We start from the raw sequence: 17,265 nt of genomic DNA, 5'->3' as shown, positions 1-17,265 counted from the left end.
GAGAGTTCTGCTGGACACCTTGTGTTGATTTTCTCATGGGATTCTCACAACTATAAAGCAGGAGTCACCTCTCTTTTTCTCTGGGTGAAAAATAAGAGCAGTTCTTTTGAATCAGGCAGACAGGGATTGCATCCTGGCTCTGCCGGTGAAACAGCCGTGTCCTCAGCCGCATCAGCCACCTTCCCCAAGACATAGGCCTTGTCCACTCGCTGAGCTGTCTCCCATCTCAGACTGGATAACACAGGTGAGAGCTTTTACTCCATGAAGTGAATATATGTAATATCACCACTCACTGATAAATATTTAAAACGCAGCTTGAAAAAAGTTAAAGTGTTACTTGCTCAGTCATGTCCAACTCTTTGAGACCCCATGGACTGTAGCCTGCCAGGCTCCTCTGTCTATGGGATTTCCTAGGCAAGAATACTGGAGTAGGTTGTTATGCCCTCCTCCAGGGGTTTTTCCCAACCCAGGGATTGAACTGGGGTCTCCTGCATTGCAGGTGGATTCTTTACCATCTGAGGGAAGCCCAAAACATGGCTTGCTAGAGGTCTCATAAGGGCGTCATGGCTTCTGTGAGCAGGACCCCCGGCTTCAGAAAGGAAAGAAAGCCTTCAGAGTCAGAAGCAACATGGGGCTACCCCAGCCCTGTCCTCTTCCTGGCCCTGTTCTTCACCAACACAGCGTAGACGTGAAAATAAACACTCCTTGCTTAGTAGAACTGCCACATGGGCCACCCCACCCTGGCTGAGGAGAAAGCCTGCTGCCAATCAGCATCTTAACACTCCAGGCTGAGCTACACTTGGGGAGCCTGGTGCCCCCTGCCTGTGGGGCCAACTAGCTCTGATTAGGTGTCCCTGATGGGGAGACAGCGTGCCTGCAGTGGAGAATTGTTCAGAGTCAAACAGAAAAAAGTGGTGAACGGAGCTTCCTTGCCTCTGCTCGTGACTCTCTCCCTCCTGCTCTGCCTGCTTCCCAGTGCACTCTCTGGTGGCGCCAGGCCCCTGCTCACTCTCCACTGGCTCACGTCACTCTTCCCTCTGTGCCCTCAGAGCCTTCTCCTCATCACAGCACTCGCTCCACAGTGAATTCTTCTCTCCTACAAAACTAGCCCTTAACCAGGCCCTCAGACTTTCACGCTGGCCCTCTGAGTTCACTGATAAAGGCACTAACTCTGGGCACACGTGTCTGCTGCAGGATTTGCCTCGTTACACGTGAACCAGATGTCAGCTTAGGCTCGTCCCTCACTGGCACCTCTGGGCAGTGCACAGCTCGCACAGCTGTGCGGGGAAGCCCTGGCGTCAGCTGCTGTGCTTTACTTGCTGTGCACTTCCCACTGCCTGCCATTCGGCTTGATCTCAGTGAACATTCATTGACTGAATACGTGCATAAATCGATGACCTACTGAGGGGCACTACCAGGCATGCCAGTCCACTCACTCTCACAAGCACGGTTTTGAACCTACTCTCCTCTCCTCAGATCTCCTCACTCAGGAAGTGATCTCGCTTCTACCATACAGAGACACAGATATGGCTGGGACAGCAACAGCCACCTCTTCTTCCCAACACCAAATGAAAGCCTGTCTTTTCCTTTCTCGTCCTCTCGTTGTGGCAAGGATGACAACCCTCCCATGAAAGCGAAGTCCTTCAGTCCTGCCTTGAATCTTGGCCAAGAGCCCTCTGGAGGAACATAAATCTCTCTCCTGTTTTCAGCCTTTGGCTTCTGGATCTTTCCTATTGATTTCATAACGCACACAAGTAATTTCCAATAAGAACAAAACAACAGGCACACACACATACCTTTGCTACGTTATCTCCACTCACGGTCTCACAAGTCAAACGGCTGGGTCACATTCTGCACACTGGCTGCCAGGAGCCCACCCACGTACAGTGACAGAAAGTTTGAGATCTGAGTGTGGCTCTTGGACTGGGAAGTACCTCCAAAGCAACTGCTTTGCAGAGGAAAATCCAAGTTCCTTGGTTTGGAGTAGGAAGCCTAGCAATATCTGATTCTATTCTGTTTTTCCGTTTTCTCTCCTGCCTCTCTTCCCCATACACATACTCATGCCCCATAACCAATGTACCACTATAGCTGGCCTCTCTATGACTACAGGTCTCTATAGGTGCTGTTCACATTCTAGAATGTTCTTCCTCCTTTACCACCCGAACATTATCAAGAGACTAACTCAGATGTCATATCTTCTTGAGTGGAAAATAAACTGGATTTTAAGTTTCATTTCGCTGAGTTTTATCAACTCAGTTGTCATTGTGGTCATACTTTATCATTTCTGCTGGGCATGTAGGTATGTCTCACAAATATGAAACATGCATGGTAAACTGCTATTAGTCACCACAAATTCCCATGAACTAGCATTCCTAAACCCTGACAGTACAATTACTATTGACAGCAATATAGAAGATACATAAACTGTTTCAAGAATCCATTTAGGTTGGGGCTTCCCTGGCAATCCAGTGGTTAAGACTGAGCTTCCAGTGCAGGGACTACAGGTTCCATTCCCGGCAGGGAACTAAGATACCACATGCTGCAGAGCTCTGCTGAAAAAATAAATTTTTTTTTAAGTTTAAAGAAAAGTAAAGTTAGGTTGTATGAAAAAAGAGATGCTTTTGACCAGACTGATAGTTGCAAGTTATTGCTAGCTGGGCGTGCTGCTACCTAGATAAAGACTACATTTCCTAGCCTTCCTTGCAGCTAGATGTGGCCACAGGACTAGATCCCTGCCCTGGAATGTGAATAAAAGGGTAGGTGCAACTTCTGTGTTTGCTGCTTGAAAGGAAATTGCCCACCCTCCTCTTTTTCTCTTTTCCTTTCTTAGGTTGAAGCATGGATATGGTTATGACCCAGCAGTGACTGTGCAATTAAGGATAATATCCTACCAGTCCATCCTAAAGGAAATCAGTCCTGAATATTCATTGGAAGGACTGATGTTGAAGCTGAAGCTCCAATACTTTGGCCACCTGATGCGAAGAACTGACTCACTGGAAAAGACCCTGATGCTGGGAAAGATTGAAGGCAGGAGGAGAAGGGGATGACAGAGGATGAGATGGCTGGATGGCATCACTGACTCAAAGGACATGAGTTTGAGTGAACTCCGGTAGTTGGTGATGGAGAGGGAGGCCTGGCGTGCTGCAGTCCATGGGGTCGCAAAGAGTTGGACACGACTGAGCGACTGAACTGAACTAAGGATAATATCCTACAGATGATGACACACAACAGGATGAGAAGAAGCCAGAACCCCAGCTGACCCACCAATCTGGACCACTGTGGTCTCTGGTGTGAGAAATAAATAAATTTAATTTAAGCCACTGTGTATGTGTATGTAGACAGATGTCTCTTTAACATAGCAGCTTAACCCTACGTTGCTTTCTGAGGTGGAGTAGGCAGAGAGCTTCTCCAAAGCAGAGATGAAATCTCTGTCATCTTTTTATCTCTAGCCCCCAGCAAAGCACCTAATTAAAACAACAAAAACAACAAAAATTCAATAAGCCTTTCCTGATTAATTGAATGGATGCCTGGACTGGTAAGAACTAAGGCCATAAAAAGTGAATTGGATTAAATCTGAAGGGCCTGGGATGTCCTGGTTAGGAATTGGGACTTTACACGGCCCATATTAAGGGTCCATGGAAAGTTTTCAGAGAAAAAGAATTTCACGTGTCTGTCGTCTCAGAATCGTGTTAGCTGGCGACACCTGCTGGCCACTTGGAACCCTGCACCTAGCGCAGGCTGCGACTCCAGGGAAGAAGAGATTAAGCAGTTGTCAAACACTGTTTAAAGTTACAAATGGGAAGACAGCAACCTTGTGATAAGTAAGAAAAATTTGGAACTGCTCTGGGCCAGTCATTGTGATGGGTCCTGTAGGAGGGAGGCAGCAAATTTTAGACATGGTTCTTGGTGTGGAAATTTTAGGTGCTTTTTTTTTTTAAACGTTTCTGTCCTTTACTCTTGATAAGCTTCTAAAAAATACCTGTTCAACAGCTGGTCCAACTGACACAACAGCTGGCCCAGACAGGGCGACACCTGAAGAGTCTGATGGCCCGGCTGGACCCCCTCTTTGAGTGGTGACTCGCCTGGCTGGAGCCCAACAGGAGCTTTTCTGCACATAAAACTACAAGTCATCCACCAGCTGCAACAAGACACCAGCCAAACAAGGGTGGAGGTTCTGCGCCCAGAGGCCAGCATGCCGTTTCCTGAGGACCTGTGCATAGAGGAAGAGGCTGGTTACAGTCAGGCCTGGGAGGAGCCCCTAATGGGGAGACAGGGACAAGGAACCTCACGACCCCCAGAGAAATGGAGAAGGGGTTATGGAGAAGATGCAGCAGGGTGCCCAGTCACAGCCCCCGCTGGGAAGGAAGGACAACAGCCGACTGCTTAGTAAAATGGTCTGTTCTTGTCGGGGTGGGGAAGCCTCTTGTGCCCTTTCCTGCCTCCTGTCTTTCTTTCTTGTCTATTTGCATTGGCTTATGCTTTTCTCAGGCTTCCCTTGTGGCTCAGCTGGTAAAGAATCCGCCTGCAAGGCAGGAGATCTGGGTTCAATCCCTGGGTCAGGAAGATCCCCTGGAGAAGGACATGGCAACCCACTCCAGTATTCTTGCCTGGAGAATGCCATGGACAGAGGAGCCTGGCGGGCTACAGTAAATGGGATTGCAGAGTCGGACACGACTGAGCGACTAATACACACACACACACATGCTTTTCTCATTTCTATTAAAGGAGTAAGTTAGTTGAGCCAGCTTGTGATTTTGATTAAAAAAACAAACAAACAAACAAGGAACCACAACCAAACCAAACAAAAAGCCCACACTGTAATAAGAGATGATCCGTTTTCTCAGATGAGACAGTACACTGAGGTCTTTGGCTGGACCCACAGGGGAGATTTTTCTCAGTTTTGTTTTGAGAGAAGATGTTCTAGTCCTAAAAACCAGTCTGATCACCCCTAAGGGACACCGTGCGGCCCCTGCAACGGTCCTTTGCCCTTTAACTTCTGCCTCCAGGAAGGACACTCAGAGAAACTTTCTGACCCCTTTTAGCAACTGGATAAGACCATGCATTTCTCTGTGACAATATACCTGAGTTTTGAAAGTTTTTTCAATTTCATATTTTTGTAAGCCATTACAGATTTCTAACACAACATATAACTAAACTTCAGATGAATGCCCAGATAAAAAGTGCTTTGGGAATCACAGGAAGGGAGATGGATATAAGATGATGAGGCCTTTAGGAGGCGGTCTGTGCGTGGAGGAGAGCGGGCATTTGGTTAAGCCTTGGAGGGAAAACAGTTAATAGTAGGCTCCTACCCATTCCTATCCCTTCTCCCACCCTTTCCTTAAAACTCTTCTCCTGGCCTCTGCAAATGACAAAAGAACTCGTTTTTGAGATGATTTTTAAAACCCTTGATGAACTGGTAACTGACCACCCCCACTCCCCACGCAAGTCTGTCTAACCAGGCACCAGCGTTCTCTCCACCAGTCTCCATCGGACAGCCCAGCTGCATGAGTGTCTAAACTAAAGGGACTCAGCATTCCTGGAAGCAGGAGTCCCTGTCTGGACTGTGCAGAGTTGGCTTTTTGGGAGGGAGGGGTAGTATGGGGTGGGAGGATTCCTACAATGAATTAAATTACAAAAAGCAGGCAGCTGCAGCAGGAAGGGGCCTGAGTTTTCTGCCAAAGGATTGGAACCTGTTTTGACGGCTACGCATCCCTCGTGCACGGAAAAGGTGCTTTTCTGAGTCCTTGTTCCCAGCTGCTGGCCCTCGCTCACCAGGCCAGGCCTCCAGACCTGTTCAGGAAGTGAAGCTAGGATGAAGGCTTCCCAGTCAGTGTCCGGTTCCTTTTGCGTCATCCCAGACTGTTCCTGGGCTGGACTCTCTGGACCTCTCTGAGGTTGCTTCATCAGGTTGGCCAGACCTTCGGCCCATCGCTGGCTCTGTGACCCCACTTCTGGCCTTGTCGCTCACCTCCCTCCTCACCGCAGCAAGAGGCTCCTCACTGCATGCTGGCAACGTCCTGATGCGGAAGACTGGCGGACCCAACCAAGAATGTTCAGAGTGACCGGTAATGAGGCTGACCCGTTACTGTCTAGAGCAAAGTGTCAATTTCTGCCTTGGGGCCAGTGAGCACTGGGGTTGAGGGACGGCTGGGTGGCTTGGGGTTGGGTGGGAGGCCCTGTTAGCTTTCCAAGCTCGGAGCAATGAGGCTGCAGAGCTGAGAAGGGAGAGTATCTGTACCTACACCTAGCTCTGCCCTGGGGGCGGGGGGAGGGGCGGTGCTCCGCAGCCCCACCTCACCCTGATGCACACTCAGAAGGTCAGGAAGGTGAAGGAGATGATTACACCCAAGTGGGAGGCTGCTGGGCTTGGAGCCTGGTGACCAGCCACTCCACTCCCGCATTCCATACCCATGTCAACTCCGAGGTAACAGACATTGGTCGTGCGAAGCCACTCAGTTCTGAGGTTGCACAGCAATTGATGAGCAACACAGAAAGCGACGCTGGGACCTTCAGAGGACGTGAAGGCCCCTCTGGGGAGGTGTGGCCCGCCTGTCTGCAGTGAACCCCAGGAGCTCTCTCCTCCCACAAACCGCACCCTCCTTCCAGGTTTCATTCACAGTAGTCCAGGGTGACTGTTTTCTCTTACCACTCTGACCCCATAGTTCAGAGGTCCCCAGCCTCCGGGATGCAATGCCTGGTGATCTGAGGTGGAGTTGATGTTATAATTAAGTGCATGATAAATGCAATGCCCTTGAATCATCCCGAAACCACTCTCCCTACTCCTGGTCCGTGGAAAAATTGTCTTCCATGAAACCAACCTCTGGTGCCAAAAAGGTTGGGGACCACTGTCATAATCGTAGGAAAAGTCATCAAGCCCCTTTAAGACTCTGCTCTCCAGCACCACCCCTCCCCCAGCCCCAAGAGAGGAATCCCTCACCACATACCTGCCTCATGATCTCCTGGAACCTTCTAGCCCCTTAAAGACAATGACTCCATGGACCCCTGAGACGTCACCAGGTCTCGCGTGCTGAAAGTTATCGACAGCATCCCACTCACACTTTGCTCATCAACCTTGAGCTTCAGCCTCTTATCTGAGGAGAACCTCTCCATCAGCAATCAGCTTTTACAGCAGATACAGCACCTCTCTTTTAAAGGAGGTTTTGTGACAATATTTTCCTTAGGAGAGTAATCTAAGATGATTTCAGAAAAAGTGAAAAATCCATACAGCGATCGCTGTTAAGGTGTGCGTGTGTTATCCAAGCAAATTCACTACAAATAGTGAATAAGAAATGAAGCGCTGAAGTAATTTATTTTGTCATAGCCAGAGCTTGGAAATGAACTGCTTTGCACCCTCGAGGCTTTGTGTAATTTAAAGCATTTCCTGGCAAACAACAGCTTGGGTCTTCTAGAAATATTCTGGACGCAGATGTGAGGGAGGAACGGGATCTTTGTGGGCCTGTTTCTGCCTGACCAGAAAGAAACAGCCGTGAGGTGGGGAGGATTGTGGAGAAAGGAAATAACACGAAACACCTGCGGCCAGTGGGACCTTTGCTCACTGCCTGACGCCTGTGACCCCCAGCTCTCACCTGCCCACCCATCCCCAGATATCTCACTGCCCCCACAGGGGAACCACGACCCCTTCCCCACTCAAGTGCCCGAGCTCTGCCTACACCCACCACCCTCTGAGACCACAGCCTGCTGGAATTAGTTTGCAAGCGCTGTTGTAAATAATGCCATCACCTGGGTGCCTTAAAAGAACAGAAATGTATTCTCTTACTGTTCCGGAGACTCGAGGTCCAAACTGAAGGTATCGGCAGGGCTCGTTCCTTCCTGGGGGCTCTGAGGAGCATCATCCCTTGCCTTTCTCCTGGTGGCCGCCACTGGCCCCTGGCGTTCCTTGGCTTCTAGATATGTCCCTCCAACCTGTCTCCACCCTCACGTGGCATTCTCCTTCCGTGTGTGTGTGTGTCTCCACGTGGCCTTCTTTCAAGGACTCCAGTGATTGGACTGGACTCCCACCTTAATCCTTAATGAGCATGACCTCATTTTACCATATTACATGAGCAAAGACCCTACCTTGAAATAGCATCGTGTTCTGGGGCTCCAGGTGAATCTAATTTGGGAAGGATGCTACCCTGTACATTAACGTTCAAACAGTCCACATTTTAATCATCAGTCTTGACAGCCCCTGAGTTATACCCATTGGATTACAAATCCTCCATCGTGAGAAATAAAGGCAAGGGAAGAGATCACGAAAAGAAAGGCTTGACACCCAAACTCTGCTGAGATATATTGGATTAAACAAGTTTTCTGGAGGCCCCAGGAAGACCTGGATGAGGATTTTGAGGTCTTCCTTGTTGCTTGGAGATAGTAGGGGAGCAGTTCTTTGCAGGAGGAAAGTTTCTAAAATATGGAAAATGAAAGCAAATCTCCTGGAATCATAAGGGTGGACCACAGCTACCTTAGGCAAGAAAACAATGCATGACTGTTACACAACCTGTAACATTGTCTTTAAGAAGAATTTTAAGGACGTGGGAAAATGCTTACACTGTAACGCAAAACAAAAAAGACAGGACTCAGAACTGCACCGCAGCACGAGCTCGACTACACAAAGAGGAAACGTTTCCAGAAAATAAGGATGGTGCCAACTGTGAGGTGGGGAGGTGAGCTAGAGACCTATTGCCTTTTATTTCACACACTTCCGTGTTGCCTGAATATTTTTTCCCGAAACTTGGATGCAAGTGCTCAAAAGATATATAAACTTCCAGTTATATGATAAATAAGTACCTGGGATATAAAGTATGATTCATATAATTAACCCTGCTGTTATGTTATATATGAAAATTTGTTCTATATGAACATTTTTAAGAGAGTATATCCTGAGTTCTCATCACCAGGAAAATATTTTTTTTTCTTTTGTATCTATATGAGTTGATGGATGTTCACTAAATTTACCGTGATAATCATTTCGTGATGTGAGTCAAATCATGATGCTGTACACTTTAAACTTATTTAGTGTTGCATGTCAATTATATCTCAATAAAACTGGAAGAAAAAATAAACTTTAAATTTGAAAATGGGTTTAGATTTACAGAAAAGTTGTAAAGATAATTCAGAGAGTTCCCATATATCTAGTACTCAGTTTCCTCTATTGTTAACATCTTGCATTTGTTACAACTAATGAACAACTTTAGTTAACCAATGTCAACTTTTTTTGGCTTCGTGGCATGTGAGTATCTTAGTTCCCCCACTAGGGATTGAACTCACACCCTCTGCAATGGAAACACAGAGCCTTAAGCACTAGATCACCAGGGAATCCCACCAATATCTATTCTTTCATGGGATTTTTAAAGTGTTTCATCTAATACCTTTTTCCTGTTCCAGGAGGAGCCCGTCCAGGACATTAGAGACCGTGTCTCCCTGGGCTCCTTTAGACCATGACACTTTCTTAGGCTTTCCTTGTTTTTGGTGAGCTTGACAGTTTTGAGGAGTTCTGGTCAGATAATTTGTAGAAGGTCCCTCACTTTGGGTTTATGTTTTCCCTCACGATTAGATTGCAGTTATGAATTTGGGGGGAAAAGACCACAAAAGTTAAGTGTCATTCTCATCACGTCACAGCACAGAACAGATTACTTTAAAAAAAATTACTTGGTTTGTTTTTATTTGTTTTGGCCACACTGTGTGGCCTGCAGAATCTTAGTTCCCCGACCAGGGATGGAACAAGGGCCACGGCAGCGACAGGGCCGAATCTTAATGCCAGACCCCCAGACAACTCCCTACGTTACTTTCTGAATGAAACATACAATAAAATATAAATACGGATCACGCTACAAAAATAGCAGTGTCTGACTCTGAGTGCAGATTATGGGGGTCTTCTTAATATCTTTCTTTACAGTCTTATATAAAAAGCATAAAGTATGTTTCATAATTGGAAAAAGAATTAACAACATCAGAAATCCAAGTGCAAACATCCAGGGAGGGCAGCAGAGGGGCTTGGCCGTGGGGACAGGGCAGAAGGGTAGGAGGCGGGCCGGGTCTGGTGCGGGAACAGATGTCAGCGTGACGGGGAACATGCCAGGCCGGCTGCTGGGAGCAGTCAAGATTACTAATGGCAGGACAGAAAGTAACAGCAACAAAAGGAGATGAGGGCCGGGGCTGGGAAGACAGTGCTAATGAGAACACTGAGAAGCATTCCAGGCAAAAGGGTCACCCAAAAATGTAAGCAAGCCTGGAGCTAAGATTAGTTATGGCCAAATAAGTCTTGTAGGATTCAGGGGGTGCAGGCCTCTGGGTGAAGGCTCGGGCACCTCTGCGTCTCCGAATCCGGCAACGCAATGCTTTGTGTAAATACTGACTTTTTAGGGAAGACAGAAAGGAGCCTCTTTCTTTTTCCACTGCAGGGATTAAGGAAAGTTTATTGATTTTTAAACAGGCTGTTTCTAATCTGGGCTTATTTTAGATCTAATAAGACTGTTATCATTATTTTTTAATTGGGTACAGAGAAGGGAATTCGACGTCAATCCGTGGGTAAAGTATTTTTAATTGCTTTGGAAGACGTTACGTTAAAACTGAGATTGTAGGTCACACGCAAGTCCGAGGGCACTGGTCCCACAAAGATACTCTACTGGAAGTGGTTATGTCTCCCCAACTTTTTGGTCCAGCATTAAAGTGACTGGGCAGATGGGTTGGCATGCATATAATGGTGCAAATGACCATCACTTCCGGAGAAAGTGGCCTTCCAAGTATGCTTGGCAAACTCCTATTCCTTCTTCTGAAACCCAAATCAAGTGTTGTGTGACACCTCAAATTCTCTTAGGCTTCACAATATATCTCAGGTGGTAAAAATCACCTCCTTTTCTACCTCACAAATTATTCCAAGAGACAAGTGAGCCGGTTTTCATGAAAGTGGTTTGGAATCCAAAAGCACCAGCATTTGCTGGTGATGTTATTGTAAAGATATCTGCAGGGAATTCCCTGGTGGTCCTGCGTTCTCACTGGAAAGGGCATGGGTTCAGTCCCTGGTCAAACACCGTAGTGTTCACTGTAGCACTATGTACAATAGCCGGGGCATGGAAGCAACCTAAATGTCCATCCACAGAGGAATGGATAAAGAATACATGGTACCTGCACACAATGGAATATTACTCGGCCATAAAAAAGAACAACAGAATGCCATTTACAGCAACACAGGTGGGACTGGAGATTGTCATACTGAATGAAGTAAGTTAGACACAGAAAGACAAATATGATATCGCTTATATGTGTAATCTGAAAAAAAAGTGGGTACAAATGAAATTATTTACAAAACAGAAGTAGAATCATGGATGTAGAAAATAAACTTATGGTTACCAGGGGGTAAGGGAGGTGGGGAGAGATAAATTGACAGATTGGGATTGACAGATACACACTACTATATTTTTATGTAATAAGATAACTAGTAAGAACTTGCTGTATAGCACAAGGGACTCTACTCTGTTATGGCCTGTTATTCTTTAGAAAAGAATCTAAAAGTGTGGGTATATGTGTATATATAACTGACTTACTTTGTTGTACACCCGAAACTAATACAACATTGTAAATCAACTATACTCCAATTAAAATTTAAAAAAAACATCCCAGGTTGGGGAACTAAGATCCTACAAGCCACATGGTGCAGCCTAAATAAATTTTAAAAATCCTTAAATAAAAATATCTGCAAGTTAACGATATGTGCCCATAGGTAGGTAGCTGCACCTCAATGCAAAGATGCATCTGGGAGGGAGAAAGTTGACCAATGTCAACGATGGATAACACTACATATTTGAACCCGGCTGGACGTGTGGCTTGCATCCCGTCTTCCTGATTCCTTCCACCGACTGCTCAGAGCTGGGACCACTGACTTCTCTGATGCTCACCCTTCAGTGCAGTTTCCTGAGTCAGTGCTCAGGCAGGCAGGAATTAGAGTTTAAGCGCCTCCCCCCCGCCCCCAATTCCCATGGGTTTAGGGACCCTTGGCCTCCAAATGACCCCCCAGTTTCCATCTTGGTTCCACTGTGCTTGATGGCCAGTCCCATGGAGAGGGGTGTGGCCAGTCCTGGAGCCTCAGAGAAGCCCAGGCTTCACCAGCACCGGAAAGGGCTTCTGTGCGGCTGCTGATGGCTTTTCCTGAGAGGTGGAATTCATCTAAGGTACAGGCTAGGCTCAGGTTCGCCTGAGCCCTGGATTTCCTGGGCTGCTTCCCCCTCTCCGGGTGGGAACTTGCTGCCACCAGAGACCTAAAGGGGCTTTCTGAGCTGACCCTCTGTGGTCGGCCACTCCCTCACTCCCCTGTTCCACGTGCTGGGCCCAGGTGGACCCCCTCCTCCCCACCTTCTTTTGCCAAAGAAGTGCCCTATGTAGGCACTGGTCCTACGTTTTAACAACTTTCTTTACTAATTTGTTGTTTGGCTCTAGAAATATTCAGGTGTGATCTCTCCCATTACACTCTCCAAATCGCCAAACTTCCACCAATAATTGAATAGTGTCCTGCTGTAATTCAGAATCTCTGCTCTCATTTCAGATATACTGAGGACCCACATAACAATAACAATCAGATAGTGACGGTTTTATTGCTATATTAAAAATGGATAACCAACAAGGACCTATTGGATAACACAGGGAACTCTGCTCAACCATGTGTGCACCCTGGATGGGAGAGGGGTTTGGGGAAGAAGGGACACATGTCTCTGTATGGCTGAGTTCCTCTGCTGTTCACTGCAAAAATCAAAAGTTTGAAGTTTGAAAGACAAATACTGACTGTTGAAGAGCACCCCCGCCCCGTGACAGCGCCCCCTCCCTGCGAGGCGTGTCATCTTCTCTTTACCCGTGAGGACACTGAGCCCAAGAGGCTAGCCCGGGGCGGACAGCTGGTGGGTGACAGAGTTGGGATTCCACCCAGAGCCGTCTGGACCCAAAGCCTGTGGTGGTGGCTGTGTGTGACCCAGATGAGCAGCTGATTCAGGTGTATAAACTGCCGTGGGACACGGACACAGGTGGTGACACGTATTTTGAAGCATGTATTACATTTCCATGTTATGTGTTATTTTCCTCCTCTGGAAAACCCATGTCCATGGGTCCAAAGGGCCCATGTCCATCCTCTCCTGTCTCCTCTGGCAACACTTTGCCTTTTGTATCGAAAGCATCCTGAGAGGAGCTGTGGGAAATTGAAAGAACAGTCAGATGTAGTTTCTGTCTTCAAAAGGTCTTAATAAAGGAGATAAATGGGAAATTAAGTGAGTGCTGAATGAAACTTTAAGCTAGTCCCTTTTCTGTTTCCTTTTGGCTGCCTAGAAACGGCACTGACTCCATTTATTCTGCAGAATATCTCAAATTGGAGAAGGGCTTTGAATTCAACAGCTTTGAATTCAACAGCCAATGGCTGCGTTTTAGGAGTACAATTTTTGTGTGTGCTTTAAGGGGCAAGGATAAGACTTGAAGGGTGCAGGGAGGGGTGTGATACTGTCCATTGCCATGAAAGGTAGTTGCAGTCTGCCCGGGGACTCGGAGAGGGTAATCGGTTTTACATTTGGTCACCCTGGAAGCCGTTCCACTTCCCAGTTCCTCCAGCCTGCCTTAGAATTATTGTTGGGTTCAGTTAGCAAAGCTTTATTGATGGCCCACTATGAAGCAGACAGAGTGTGGGGGAAAACAGGGTGTTAAAGTTGAGGGGGGCACAGTCTCTGACCTGGAGGGGTTTATCAGTGAGATAGGACAGATTTATAGGTAAAAGATGGTTGGCTCAGTGCGGAGGTCAGGATGAGGTGCTAGAAGAGTCCAGGGAAGGGATCTAGCCCAGTGTCAATGTGTGGTGTAGTATGCTGTGTGTGTGTGTGTGTGTGTGTGAACATATGTGTCTATCTCTGTGTTTGTCTATATGTATATCTATATGTTTTGTAAAAATTAAGTAGAAACCTCAATTTCTTTTCTTTTTTTTCCAACTTTTTTTTGGCTGTGCTACATAGCATGTGGGATTTTATTTCCCTGACCAGGGCAAACGAGTGCCCTCTGCAGTGAAAAGTGGAGTCTTTTTTTTTTTTAATATAAATTCATTTATTTTAATTGGAGGTTAATTACTTTACAATATTGTATTGGTTTTGCCATACGTCAACATGAATCCGCCACAGGTATACACATGTTCCCCATCCCGAACCCCCCTCCCACCTCCCTCCCTGTACCATCCCTCTGGGTTGTCCCAGGGCACCAGCCCCAAGCAACCAGTATCATGCATCGAATTTGGACTCTTAACCACTGGACTGTCAAGGAAATCCCCCTCGATTTATTTTAAATGGAGTTGGGAGAACAGAAGGGGGAGCTCTCAGGCCCTGTGATGACCACAGAGCCCACCAGGAAGCAGAAAGACTCCGTTCCTGGCAAGCTCTCAGCCAATGGAAAGCCACAGACTCTGTGTTTACTCCAGCTCTCCTCTTCCTCTGCCCCCACGCCCCCCTTCCCACCCCTGCCACCAGAAAAGGGATCTCTTTCCCCTGACTCACCATGGCTCAGACCCCTAGTTGCAATTGTGAGGGTGCAAGAAATTCTCATCTACTCTGCCAGGTTCTTCTGGCTGGTCTAAGAATAAAATGCACATGAGACAGATTAACAAGAGGCAATCAAACCAAATTTCAATAATATGTATTCATGGAGGAGACCCAGGAAAACTCAGCAAGTCATGAAAATGGGGTCAAGCCCTCACCTTGAACAGCCAAAGGCAAAAGAGGCTGTTGGAGGTGTGGTTTAGGACTTCAAAGGGGAGGAGGGCAATTCCCAAGGAGATGGAAATGCAAATGTTTGGTAAACAAATGTCTGTCTGCTGGGGCTGCGGAGACGCTGGGACCCAGATTGGACCCTGATCTCTAGGGGTTTTCCCTACCACTCTGGTCCATACTTTCTGCCGAAGTCTCTGGGGCAGCTCTATTCCGGGAACAGACATCTCTATGCAAATTCTTTTAGGCAGTTAGTGGGAAGGTCAAAGTTTCTGAGTTTTTTGGGCCTTGATTGTTTCCAGCTTGAAATAATCCCCAAGACTGAGAGGCATGTTGTCTGTGATAGTCGCTCACTCGTGTCCGATTCTTTGAGACTCCATGGACTGTAGCCCACCAGGCTCCTCTGTCCATGGAATTCTCCAGACAAGGATACTGGAGTGGGTAGTCATCCCCTTCTCTAGGGGATCTTCCCAACTCAGGGATTGAACCCGGGTCTCCTGTATTGCAGGCGGATTCTTTGCCATCTGAGCCACCAGGGAAGCCCTAGGGTGGCAAGTTTTGCTCCCCTCCACAATTCTCTGCTGATCCATCTTTCTTGGAGAAATGACAGGCAGTCTGTTTGTTTTAGGTCAATAAGGTATACACCTTCCTGAAGACAAGACACCTGACCTAAATCTTGAAAGGAGATTCCAATCAAAGAGAAGGGCAGAGCCAGGACAGAGGTGATGGATGACAAGTTGAGACCCATCAACTGGAATGGGAGGTGAGAGGGGACAGGGGTTAGGACTGGGGGGCCCATAGTTGTTGGCTGAAGTAGACGAGTGAATCCTGTAATGCACTGGGCCCCGGGAAGCAGAGGAAAGACAAGGTTAGATTAGCCTCTTGGAGCATTGCTCTGGTGGCCACCTGGGGACCAGAGCAATGAGGGTGGAGGTGGGACACTGAGCTTAGTCATCAAAGGAAACAGTCCAGGAGAGAGGCCACCAGAGCCTGAATTCCAGGAGGGGACAAAGCAGTGGACAGAAGGTCCCACACTACCCTGCTGTCCTACAACCCAAGTGACACTTCTGTCTCCTCCTCACCACCCTCTGTGCTCCCTGCCCCCCTGCCAGCTTTTCCCCAGCCTTCTGATGAGTCAGCCTTTGCAAGCCTCCCCTTAAACAGCAAGGAAGCCAGAAGTAGGAGAGGGGAAGAGATGGATCAGAGATGGAGCAGAGCCCTCCAGGCCTTCCTACCCCGAGTTCATATCTGATCACCACGTAATGTCATTTGCTCTTTGCAGTTGATTAAGACCATTACTTCTCTATTGGCTTAATTGAATTGCTCATCTAGACACTTATGAGGGGTTGCTGTAGTGTTAGTGATTCTAGTTTTTCTTCTCCCTCCTTCCCTTGCCCTCTTCTGCCAGGCTCCGGGTTGTCCGGGTAAAGACTGACCGTTCCCCGGGGGTGGTGTCTAATGGCTCCCAAACAGGCTTCCACTGTGAGAGTTTCCACATTGAGAGCTTCTTCTTTGCTTTTAGAAATCACTTCAATAAGTACCCACCAGATTAGATTCTTATGCAGACAGTATCTGTTGTGGGGATGGAAGAGAATACAAACATAACAAGACTGTTAGGAAACGGATCTGTGGCTTTCCAGCTTTCTTACTCTCGTGGAATCAAAAACACAGGCACTTTTGAGCACCTGGCCTGTTGAAAGCACCGCCCTTGGGAGTGGGGTTGGTGGTGGATGAGGGGACAACCTAACCGGGAGGTTAGGTCCACAGGCCCATGGAGCACAGGGAGCTGCGGTGGACTCTGCCCAAGAGACTGGGGCTTCTTGTGTCTAAACTGAGTTTTTAAACGCTAAGTGGGTGTTTGGCAGGCAGAGCCAAGCGCATTTAGAGCTGAGGAGACAGCGTGACCAGTAGGATGGGGGGATTGGGGAGTGACCAGAATGCAGCTGGTATAGTCACCTGCAGAGGCCCTGGCACACCACACACTGGAGTTCAGTTCAGTTCAGTCACTCAGTCGTGACCGACTCTTTGCAACCCCATGAATCGCAGCATGCCAGGCCTCCCTCTCCAACTCCCAGAGTTCACTCAAACTCATGTCCATTGAGTCAGTGATGCCATCCAGCCATCTCATCCTCTGTCATCCCCTTCTCCTCCTGCCCCTAATCCCTCCCAGCATCAGAGTCTTTTCTAATGAGTCAACTCTTCGCATGAGGTGGCCAAAGTACTGGAGTTTCAGCTTTAGCATCATTCCTTCCAAAGAAATCCCAGGGCTGATCTCCTTCAGAATGGACTGGTTGGATCTCCTGGCAGTCCAAGGGACTCTCAGGAGTCTTCTCCAACACCACAGTTCAAAAGTATCAATTTTTCGGTGCTCAGCTTTCTTCACACTCCAATTCTCACATCCATACATGACCACTGGAAAAACCATAGCCTTGACTAGACGGACCTTTGTTGGCAAAGTAATGTCTCTGCTTTTGAATATGCTATCTAGGCTGGTAATAACTTTCCTTCTAAGGAGTAAGTGTCTTTTAATTTCATGGCTGCAGTC

The sequence above is a fragment of the Bos taurus genome, chromosome 27, assembly GCF_002263795.3.
Source record: "Bos taurus isolate L1 Dominette 01449 registration number 42190680 breed Hereford chromosome 27, ARS-UCD2.0, whole genome shotgun sequence".
Taxonomy (NCBI): domain Eukaryota; kingdom Metazoa; phylum Chordata; class Mammalia; order Artiodactyla; family Bovidae; genus Bos; species Bos taurus.
Note: the sequence above shows the minus strand (reverse complement) of the source record.